Here is a 12302-nt window from a genome sequence, read left to right as displayed (position 1 = left end):
TGTGTGTGTGTGTGTGTGTGTGTGTGTGTGTGAACCAATAACTTCATAGGGCTGTGTAGTGTGTTGTCTGTTTAATAAACCTGTTATTTGGACCCCTAAGTTGGGTTTTGCTTTACTATGGTTTGGCCCTGCTCCAATCTCTGCTCCTCACCACTCTAACTTCTGTCTCATTTCTCCCTCTCCTGCTTCTGGCTCACTACCACCTCCAACACCTGTCCTGGGCTCCTCTCTGCCTCCAAACCCCCTGTTTCTATGCCACTGTCTTATCCCCACTGCCTTTTCCTTTTCCCCTGAGCAACCAGGTTTCTGCCTCAGTTTCTTTCCTGGCTGTCTGCTCCTTGCCACCACTTATGTGTCCCCCCCAATATCTCTGCTGTCTGCCCCAGTTTACCATAAGTAAACCTGATCCTCAGCCGGCTTGTCTGTAATCTACCGGTTCTAAGCCTGGTTCTGGCAACTTTCACTCCCTACACTTTAACTGTCTTTCTCACCTGAACCTTCCCCCAAGTATCCCAGGTACCCCAAGCACACATAAACACTGTACCATCCAAGTTAGGAACTTACCTGTGTGTATGTGTAGGTGGGTTGTATGTGTGTGAACTGGTGAGTGTGTGTGTGTGTGTATATATATATATACACACACATAGCATGTGTGTATGATATACAAATTAGTGATCTGTGTCCAACTTTTGGGGTGTATAGTGTATGTGCTTGAATTGGTGATAGGTATGCATGTGCCTAGACTGGTTTGAATGTGTATGTGCCTGAGCTGGTAGTGTGCATGTGCATGTACCTAACTGATTTGTATGTTTGTATATGTGCAATTGTGTCACACCCTCCTGTCTAACAGCGCAATATTGAGATCCTGAGAGTTAGCCTGACCCCACAGGGCAACACTCTTAGTTACACCAGCAGAAGCAGCTGGTCATGTAGAGCTAATGGAGCTACCTCCACTGATAATGTCACAGCTATCAGCAACACAGGAAGCTTTACACAGTGCAGTTGAATTAATACAAGCTGCAGTACCACCATCTGGCAGTAGATTCCCCGGTCTGAGCAAGAACTGCTTCAGTATATATATCTGCCACTGCAATCTGTTAGCCCTGGAGAACATAAAATATACCTATGCTGTGTCTACTGTGCTCTTAGGGACAGGCCCGAGAATGCCTTCCCCACCCACTCTTGCTAGCACAGTCCTGGAAATGCAGAAATGCTGCTGCTCTGGGGGAATCCCCCACCACCACTCTTGAGACCTCTGTCTTTGGTATGCCTAAGAAAGTGGCAGGGGGACAGTCCCACAGAGGCCACATTTCCAGGTCTGCACATGTGAGTGGGAGTGACTGGGGGAGGGGGGCACTTGTTCAGTGGGAACACCGGGGGCACAGCATAGACAGACCTATAACCTTCTAGCACTAAAGGGAAAAGGCTCAGAGTGGAGATTACAGGAGGACTGTCCTCGGCCCCAGAGAAGTGATGGGTGCTGTGCACCTTCTCCTTGCAATATGTAAGTCCTGGACTGAAAAAGGAAGCAAAAGGCAGGAACTACAGACTTCCATTGAGTAATTCTCTAAAAGGTAAGAACCACCAGAGTCATAAGCAGAGTTAGAAGTGATGAGCACTTTGGATAATCCCAGCCCCACCCCCGGGAAACCCCAGCAGCCAGTCTCCCTGGACTAGTTTCAAAAACTCAAGTGGAGTGTGAAGTAGCTGCTTCTCTTTCTCCTAACTCAGACACAGCCAGCCCTCCTGGAAAACAGAATGGTGAGCAGAGCAAAAGCAATCACCAGCATGACAGGAAAGACTGCTGAATACACCTGTATCTGTTTCCAAGAACACCCCAGGGAGCAAACGGCTTGGAGGTAAAGTATCCAAGCCACCCAAATTTTCCAGAACAATCTTGAAGTTCAGGGCTTTACCTGAGAAGGATGTTTTGCTTCAAACTTGGAAATATTGGTTCCCAGTACTGAATCACCCCTCCAGCCCAAGCACGCCCAAGGGCACCAGACAATGTCTAGCTATGTCTGCAGCAGTGTAGTTGCACTCATACAGCAATTGGTCTATGCTAATTATCTTTGCCTCCCAGCAATTCATTAGCCCACTTGCAGTCCTGCACTAAGGTGGCTACACTCACCAGAACCAGAAGTGATGTCAACTGCTACTGAATGTATGGGCTTTGTGGAACAGCTGGAACTGTGTCCTGGATTTGCTCTTCAAAAGGTGGCACTGCACTTCCTCACAAGCAGCACCAGTGTAGGCAGGCAGAACAGTGTCCACTATGACACTGAACTAGGGTGGGGAGAAGAAGTCCTGCTATCCTGGGCCTTCTCTGCATCCTGTTGTACAGGGGATCTCTCCATCTTTTTCCTGGCATCCAAACCCCTAGCCCTGTGCCCCCTATAGGGACTGTTATTTGGCTGGGAAAAGGCACTCTTCAATAACAGGGGAGGGAACCTGATGGAAACCCTCTCTGCAGCCAACAAAAGTCTCTGCCAGCTTTGGCCTAAGAGCCCACCAATGTGACATGCCAGCAATCTAGGCAAAGCAGCTGGGTGTGAGCTGAGTGTTGAGGTTTTCCCTCAGTATGCGGTGGAAAATAGCTCATATGTTGGTCATGGCTCCATGTGAGTGGCTTAATAAACCAAAGTGTCTATTTTGTTAACTATGCAGTGTGTTGTTAAGGGGGTTTGAGCCCTTGAGACTCCCTGGAATGAATGCCTGTGTGACCAAGGTAATCAAGCTGGACTGATTAATGATGGGAATGGAACCTAAGCCAGAGCAGTTCTTAATGGAATCACAAAAACAATGTGCTGCAGAGGTCATAAAAGCACTAAACCTATTATCTCTGTGTGCAATAAACAGGATCCAAAAGCAAAGAGATTACAGTGGTGAGGAACAGGGGAAAATCCTTAGATGCCAAAGCTATTTTCAACTAATCGTCATTAACTCCCTGCTGCAACATATTAGCACATAGGATTAAAGTGAAACCCTAAAGCCACTATGTTGGGAATCCTCACATTTGCCTTAGAGCAATAAGCAGTGACTTTCAGATGGCTCCTATTTTTAAAAGGAGCAATTCCTGCAGAGCCAATCATGTGGAGAAAGCATTTTGAGCCTCCCAATTTCCAGCTGACAAATTGTCTGATATGTTGGTTCACCTTCTTCATGCTACCTGAATAAAGATGGGTAGATATAGTAAATATAGCCAACACTTCTGCATATACACATTGGACAGTCACATACTCATTTGTGTTTTCATTTAGTGCTAAAGTCTGTATGGTGACTCATACCCCATAGCATCACAGTTGAAGGTTAGTTGGTGTAAAGGTGGTTCCTTCATGCCTGCTTGAAAGTAAACTTTACTGGATTAAAGTGGCAACCACCAGTCCTCCTAGATCATGGTGTATGCATAAGGACCACCCAGACCTTTAATGCATATGCCTGGGCAAGAATTTTTGGAGGAGTGGAGGCTGCCCAGACCTTCCATCTTCCCTTTAGGCCACTGAGACAGAATCCAAATACCAGACTGAGCCCAGATGTTTGGTGCCTCCATGGCTGTAGTTGTATAAGTGTCTGGGAATCAAACGCAGGTCTCCTGTGTGATAGACAAGGATTACTGCCACTGAACCATAGGGGACTCCTTGGATTGAAGTGACAACACGATTTTAGGTGGTCCAAAGAGCCTATGTACTTTACAGCAATCTGCTCCCAATTGTATGTGGGCTACAGTTCTGTTCAAAATCTTTTCAGTATGCCAGCATCCGTCCTCAGCACACTCCCTACACCAGGACCTGTGAGGGGATCCTCAAAAGGCAACCATATGGGGCTTTCTTCCTGCACTGGGGAGTTATGCTCAGGCTGGACCTAGGGCTGCTAAAGTACCTTTCTGTTCTGTTGACCGTTTTATCCAGTATAAAGCTGCCACAAAGAGTGCTGAAAGAAAAAAAAAATCTCACCATGATTTACAACAATTCAAATGAGAAAATTTTTAGTCTCAAAAATCTACCAAGAAAACAAAATTATCACAAATAGTATTGCAAATAAACATTCACAGATATTTCCAGCCAGAGCGTTCCTTGTAGCCATTTCAGAAAGCTGTGGAATTGCTTCAGCATTCACCCAAAGTACAGAGCACCATGTATTAAATCAATTGTTGATGCCTGCAGGACCTTGCTTATATTTTGTCTTGAAGTCTCATCCAACTGCCTATCCGCTGTCAGTACTGCTTCATTTGCAAAGTCCAACCCAGTCAGAGTAAAAAAAAAGCAGGCCTGAAATAATGACACAACTTTTCATGAGAACTTTCAACCAAATCTAAGCCATGTGTTTTGGAATTTAAATTGTCTAAATAATCTTGTATTTCATTTCTGGGAATGTCTACATTTTTTGATGTGAGCCACAATCCGATTCAGAAGTACTGAACCACTTCTCATCTTTAGCCAGACAGAACTTCCAAACTCTTTTAGATTCACTCACTATTTACTGCTGCACATGGAATAGGATCTATATTCAACTTATATATCTTGGTTAATTAAATGGAACATCTGTTTAACATATACTGCTAGATAAATGAGAATTCCTTTGAATATAGTACTGGTTTCTTCTTAACATAACCATGAACGAAATAATAGAACATTATATTGACTTAAATTCTCCTAGGCCTATCAGGTAACTTTCAAAGAGCAGACCCCTTGACATGGCCCATATCCCACTAGGGCAACATAAAAAGTAAATAATGTAAGTTCAGGTAGAGGCAAGAAAGTCCAACAGATCATAATAGGGTCCCGTATGTTTTGAATTAAAGTACAAATTCTAAGCAGTAACAGATGACTTCAGAGTGATTCTAAGGGACATAGGTAGTTCTCATAAATTACTCAAACTGCACTCCTTTTGATTGCAAACTAATCTACTCTAGTCTCGTTTTCCCATGTTTGTAGCTACATTACAGACTGAACAGACAGACCAACTAATCATTTGAAAATCTAACAGTCACAAGAACAAAACAATGTCCTTGCTCAAGAGTAGTGAATCCATGAATGTTATCTCAAACTCATGTCACCACAACCTTTAACCATATTGTAATATATTGTGTTTATGTACCAGATACTACGGAAGAAAACCTTTTTTCTTAGAATGTAAAATATGTTTATTTGGAAATTAATTTAAAAAAAAATCCTTTTCCTATAAATATTGGTGCCTTAACTGCCAAGATCAGGATTTTCCAGAGTAGCAGTTAAATATTAATCCTGCAGGGCTCAATTTTTTTTTTGAAAAAGAGCCCCAGATTTTCAAAAGTGCTGAGCCCTCGGGAGCTCCTGCTGAAGCCATTTGGAGTTGCCAAGTGCGCTATGGTTGTCAAAATTGGGTTATCCATTCTGTGCCTTTGGGAACTAACATTGAATACCCGGGTTCTAAAGTACAACCTACGCACCTATTGTTTTGCCATGTACTCCTAAAACTGCTTTACACTAGGATTTTGTGATCAGCTTGGCGTTGGAGGAAAGATGAGTTGAAGTATATTAAAGATACCTCATACCACAGCTGTATTGCCTCCTTTTTAAGCCTGGGACCAACTCACCTAGGCATTGCAACACAGACAGCCTAAAACAGTTATGAGCACCTGTCTCATCCTTGCTCTTGGACTCTCCCAAGACTGAAGGCCATGGGAGCAGTGACCGAAAGTGCACTCAGGACTACTTGAGCCCTCTGCTTTGCTCAGCTGCTGGACTTGGGGGGGAAGCCGAGTGGAAATGAGAGATGCTTATATCCATGGTGGTGGTTTTGGTTTAGAAAGGAGACAATATACCCGAGTCCTAACAGATTCAGGAGCCCAACCCCCATTTTCAAAAGTGACTTAGACTCTTAGGAAATCAAGTGACACTGACAACCAAACAATTCACCCATGGTCTTGTTCTGTATGACTGTCCCAATAAGATGCACTGATCATAACGAGTAGTCGCAACATCCCTTAAAATACTGTTTTCTTGTTCCCAAGCAATTAGAAAAGGACTTGGTGCACAGCTGAGTTGATGCTAATTTTCTTTCTATATGCTGAAGTAAATGTGTTTGTCTACAGGGAAATATGAGAAGTAGGAACAGGGAGATCATTTATATATGGCTTTTGTGGCATTCTTAATTATTCAACTGTCTATTAATTACATAATTTCACAGTTCATAGACTTTAAGTGTTGCAGTTATGAACAGGTCCAGTGGTCCTCAGAGTAGAAAGCACTTGTTTTCCAGGGGGAACAAGAAAGTAGGTTGATGTAATGTTGGAAGCAAAGAACTGTTCTCAGCAAGAATTCCCTATGAAAGGCATGCATGTCAGAAGAGACCAGAGCCATTTAAATATGTCCACCAGAGATGATGCTCTGCTGCGTGAAAAGCAGAGCTGTCTATATGCTTCAGTTAGTTTGCTGAAAAGCTTGTCTGATGTGTCAGTTTTCTTAGGCTTTCATAATAAGTTAAACTTTTTATAGGGAAATTAGAATGAAGGGCTGTGCTCCACCCATGGGCTCCAGATGGAATAATCTTAGCATCAGACTTGAAAGAACTGTTGGCATTTCCCCAATTATACCTCACACCCTCAAAGACTTATCATTGCAAGAAGACTAAAGCAAGGTCCTTTGGTCTTGTCTAAGCATTTAGGTTAGTGTTCTGCGCTGCCCCCAAGCTGCTGCCATAATCGAAATCAGTGCTACTCAATCACCTACATCTGCAAACACCTACACGTGATTCACAAGATTTCAAAGGTTTCAAATAGGAATCCATAATGTCCAAAATAATTCAGACCTGTTATGGCCCGATTTCTTTACAATACACTAATCACTCTGCTACCTTTCCACAGCGAAAAAAAATGAATGAAAGCAAAGCACTGGCATTTTCCAAGGGAAGCCTGGAGTCTCAAAAGGCTGAGAACCAATGTTTTAAGTCTTGACCAGCATTACTGTTGGCACATCCCCAAATAGATGAAATACTGATGGCACACCCCTACCATTATTATAATTACTCATATAATATTATAATTACTTATCAACCATGGGAGTGGGCCAGAGTCCCATTGTGCTAGGTGCTGTATAAATGCAGAACAGATGGGAACCACTGAAAACTCACATATTTCCTGGGTGGGCTGCTAGTGGGTGGGTGCTGCCCAGGGGGCGCCAACCACCATGGAGGGAAGCACCGGGCCCTGCACAGCTCAGGCAGGCAGGCAAGCTCCGGGTGAAAAAAAAAAAGATCAGACTCCTCACAACTTTTTTCTTTTTCTCCCCCCTCAGTCGAGCCTGTCTACACAAGCTGCTGCCAGGTCGCACAAGCCCCTGAGCAGCAAGGGGCCTGGTGCTTCCCTCTGCAGTGGCAGCACCTCCCGGGAATGCCCGGGTGGGGTGCTAGCAGGCAGATGCCACCTGGGGGACACCGCCACCCCAGAGGAAAGGACCGGGATCCCCTACAGCTCAGGGACTGCTCAGCCTACCTGCAGATCACCCCCACCACCACCACCACCATGGGAGAGGCAGGTAGGCTCTGGGGAGGAAGGACCAGACCCCTCACTGCTTTTTTTTTTCTGGTGGAGCCTGCAAGGGCAGGGCAGGGAGGAGGGAGGGGAAAGTTGGGTGAGCTGATGGGGGGCCGTAACACACTGGAATGTCACATGACATCACAGAAGTCCCTAAATTGAAACAGTGGGTTTTTAAACAACACAATTAAAAACCCACCAATTAAAATCCCACCATTTCAATTCAGGGAGAACTAAACCCCCATCACATATACAAGCACCCTAAAGGACCAGCAGGACCATGTATAGTAAAAGAACCACCTTACAAAGGGGAGAAAAGAGGATTAGTGGCAGGACTGAGCAGAGATTGAACTGCTGGGATAGAAACCGGCATGATGCATTTATTGAAGAAACCAGGGCTTCAGTTGTACAGGCAAAGAGCCTTCCACCCAGTTTAAATTCCAACCTTGTCTTCATTGTTTTACAGGAACAAGTCCTTCCTAGAATTCTATACATCATAAGGTCATCTAATGGATGAATACTGTACTCCAAGGAAACAAACCATTAGCTCTTTTTTTAGGACAAATTTGTTATCGTGATAAAGAAGCGGTGTCAATGGACATTCAACACAGATAGTTTCCAGGATGGGACTTTTTGGAGGGGTAGGAAGGTGTTGAATTTTGAATGTATTTGCAACAAATAAGATGACATTTGTAAAATATTTCAAACCCTTCTCTTGGGCAATAGGCATGCTGATCAGGTAGCACTAACACCACACATGAATATAGGACTGCAAGAGGTCTCCTGAGCCACCACTATGCAAACAAGAAAATAGGTTTCTGATGCCACTCCCAAATGAAGGGCCCAAATTTCTGCAGATCTACTTCATGGGTGACATAGAAAGCAGGCTGAACAGCGTTGCAACAACGTCATTCAAACCAACCTGCAGGTGGTGTTGCAGTTGCAAGACATGCTCCACAAGGAAAACAACTATGTTCACAGTTTCAAGTGTGCCATGGAGAAGATGACTCCAGAGTATAATGTTGTCATTCATGCAGACAAAACTCCAGCTGGTGAGCATGAGCAGTGCTTCAATGCACCCACATCAGAAGTGGCTGTCATTCTGGCTGGTGAACAACATGGCAATCGAGACATTGTGTTGCAACTCAGGAACAACTCCCTCCAGAGAATTGCTGAGACACACCAATCATATGATGCACTTCAGTATCCACTCATTTTCTGGCAGGGTGATGATGGCTACCATTTTGAACTGTGACAAACAAACCCAGCAACAGGGCTGCCAACTCAAAAGAAGATTTCTGCCATGGACTTTTATGCCTACAGGATGATGCACAAGTAAAATAGGGTACAAAACTAAACACATACACACAGTTTATTAGTAGACGGAAATAAGATAGGATGAAAATATTTTATTTATAAAACATTAAAATTTGATTACTACAACCCATGTGAAGCTGGGTACTTTGGCTAGTAATAAATAATACTGATTCACATATCTGCTATACTGATCATTCTGCAGGGTGTGAAATAATTATCATTTAAAGTCTCCACATCCAACCCAAATTCAGGTTCCAAAGTAAAGGGCCAGTTATTCAGAAGGGCTGAGCACCTAACAAAACACTACGGCCATGATTTAAAAAAACAAACACCTTTGACCTGGATTCCTACAAAAGTGGTCCAATTCTCCATAGAGCTGAACACACAGCAACTTCCACTGCCCTCTTGAGGAGCTTCATGGTGGGAGGAGGTTAACCTGCAAAGAATGCAGGTTTCAACAGTGGAATTAGAGCTGGAAAGGACTTCAAAAGTTCACCTGTGATGGGGAAACAGTTTTTATGATAAGGGAGAAACAGCATCTGGGATATATCTTCAGTGTAGTACCACTTTTGACAAAATAAGGAAGTATAGTCTAGAGGAAACTACCATAAAGTGATTACACAAGTAGATGGAAAACCATACTCAAACAGTAGTTGTCAATAGCTTACTCTCAGAACGGAAGGATATGTTAAGTAGGGTTCCACGGCAGTCTCCCCTGGGTCTAGTACTATTCAATGTTTGAATTAATGACTTGCATGATGGAATAGAGAGTACACTTACTGAATTTGCAGATGACAACAAGTACTTTGGAAGGCAAGATTAGAATTGAAACTAACAAGCTGGAGAAACAGTGAAATAAATAGGTTGAAATTCAGTTTGGACAACTAGAAAGTATAATACTGGCCAGGCTGCAGTTTTGCTGAAAAGGATACGGGGTTACAATGGAACACAAGTCTGCAATTCCACACAGTAGGAATGCTTATATTGGAGCATATAAGTAGAAGTGTGAAGTAAAAAATGTGAAGTAACCCTTCTGTTCTCCTCAGCACTGGTAGGGCCTCAGCTGGAGTACTGAATGTCCAATTCTGGATACCACTTTTCAAGAAAGATGCGGACCAGTCAGAGAACCCAGAGGAGAGAAATAAAATGATCAGATGTCTACAAAACACAACCTTGGAGGAAAGACAGAAAAAAATGGGTTTATTTGGTTTAGAGGAGAGTAAACCAAGAAGAAAACTACATTCAGATCTGTCAAATAGTAATGCAAAGGGGAAGGTTATTAAAGCGTTCTCTATGTCCACTGGGCAAAAGACAGGCAGTACTAAGCTTCAATTGCAGAAAGTGAAATTTAGGTTAGACATTAGGAACAACAGTTAAGCAGAGTTAAGCAGGGAGGATATTACCTAGAGAGGTTGCTGAAACTTCAGTGTTGGAGATTTTAACAAATCATATTAGACAAACACTTGTCAGGAATACTTTGGATGTAGCTGATCCAGTCTGGAGGCAAAAGGAAGAACCAGATAAAGTCTTGCGACCCTTTCTTAGGAACCCTTTCTAAGGAGCTAAGGAAGTACGGATTGGATGAATGGACTGTAAGATGGATAGAAACCTGGCTGGATCATCAGCCTCAGAGTGTAATAGCCAATGGTTTGATGTCTAGTTGGCAGTCGGTATCAAGTAGAGTGCCCCAGGGGTCAGTCCTGGGGCTGGTTTTGTTCATTATCTTCATCAGTGACCTGGAATATAGGATGGAGTGCACCCTCAGCGAGTTTGCAGATGACACCAAGCTGCAGGGAGTAGTAGTTATGCTGGAGGGTAGGGCTAGGATTCAGAGAGAGCTAGACAAATTGGAGGACTGGACCAGATGAAATCTCATGAGGTTCAATAAGGACAAGAGCATAGTCCTGCCACATAGTATGGAACAAACCCACGTACTGGTATGGGCTAGGGACTGACTGGCTAAGCAGCAGCTCTGCAGAAAAGGACCTCTGGGTTATAGTGCACAATAAGCTGAACATGACCAAACAGTGTGTCCTTGTTGCCAAGAAGGCTAATAGTATACTGGGCTGCATTGGTAGGACTGTTGCCAGCAGATCAAGGGAAGTGATTATTTCCATTTATTCAGCACTGATGAGGCCCCATTGGAGTATTGTGTCCAGGTTTGGGCCCCCCATCTCGGAAAGGATGTGGACAAATTGGAGACAGTCCAGTGGAGGGCAATAAAAATTGTTCGGGGGCTGGAGCACATGACTTATGAGGAGAAGCTGAGGGAACTGGGCTTATTTAATCTGGAGAAGAGAAGATTTAGAGGAGATTTAAGAGCAGCCTTTCAGCTCCCTGAAGGCTGGTTCCAAAGTGGATGGAGCTAGACTGTTCTCAGTGGTGGCAGATGACAGAACAAGGAGCCATGGGCTCAAGTTGCAGCAAGGGAAGTTTAGGTTAGATATTCAGAAAAAAAATTTCACTAGGAGGATAGTGAAACACTGGAATTGGTTACCCAGAGAAGTTGTGGAATCTCCATCTTTGGAGGTTTTTAAGACCTGGCTAGACAAAACCTTGGCTGGGATGATCTAGTTGGGGATGCTCCTGCTTGATTAGGTGCCATTTTAAGATCTCTTCCAACCTTCATTTTTTCTGTGATTCAGCCCTGTTCCTCTGATTCCATGATTTAATCCTTCTTTCTACTAAGGTAGACTCCACATACACTCAAACCGTATATGACAAGCATTTGTCTAAAATTTTGTTACCTTAACTGCTGAATGCTTTGAAAATGAGGCACCTGAATGATTTGGCCTAACTGGGAGCCACGCTCTTTTTGAAAATCCAGCCCTTAAAGATTAAATAATGGGTGGTGCTTCACTGACATTGTGAGCAATTTCTAAAAAAAAAAAGAAAAAAGATGTGATAAATTGAAATGGTGGAAGATGGGAGAAGAAGAAACCTGCTGGACAGGAATGTAAATAGACAAGTTATATTCTATTCTTCACCAATCACTGATATCTCAAAATCTTTTGGTAAGGGGTGTTGCCATGGTGATGCTGTAGAACTATTTTGCAGGTTCTAACTATTTATCACGTAGACAGAAATATATTATGAAATGGGCTTTAATATATTATAAATTATACATACTGCAATACCATATTCTATTATAAAATAGGCTTTAAATAACACATTGTGGATTACGAGTAGGAGCTCCATAGTTCAGGTAGAAGCTCACTTCCCATTATAAGGCTGATTTCAATCTTAGTAAATGGCTCCAAATCACTGCCTCCCACCTCCTGAAAACTGCAATTTTATTTGCCACATTTCATTCCAAGTTGGGAATTTTCTAGGAAATATCAGGAGGAAGATGAAAAGGTGTTATAAATTGAATCACAATTTTGGCAGGAACTTCAAGGGTTACTGAATCCAAACCCCTGCACAAATATAGAATGTAGTAAAGCACCAGAACAGGTTACCCAGAAGGGTTGTG

The sequence above is a fragment of the Alligator sinensis genome, unplaced genomic scaffold (genome assembly GCF_000455745.1).
Source record: "Alligator sinensis unplaced genomic scaffold, ASM45574v1 scaffold320_1, whole genome shotgun sequence".
Lineage (NCBI taxonomy): Eukaryota > Metazoa > Chordata > Crocodylia > Alligatoridae > Alligator > Alligator sinensis.
This window is presented reverse-complemented; position numbering follows the sequence as displayed.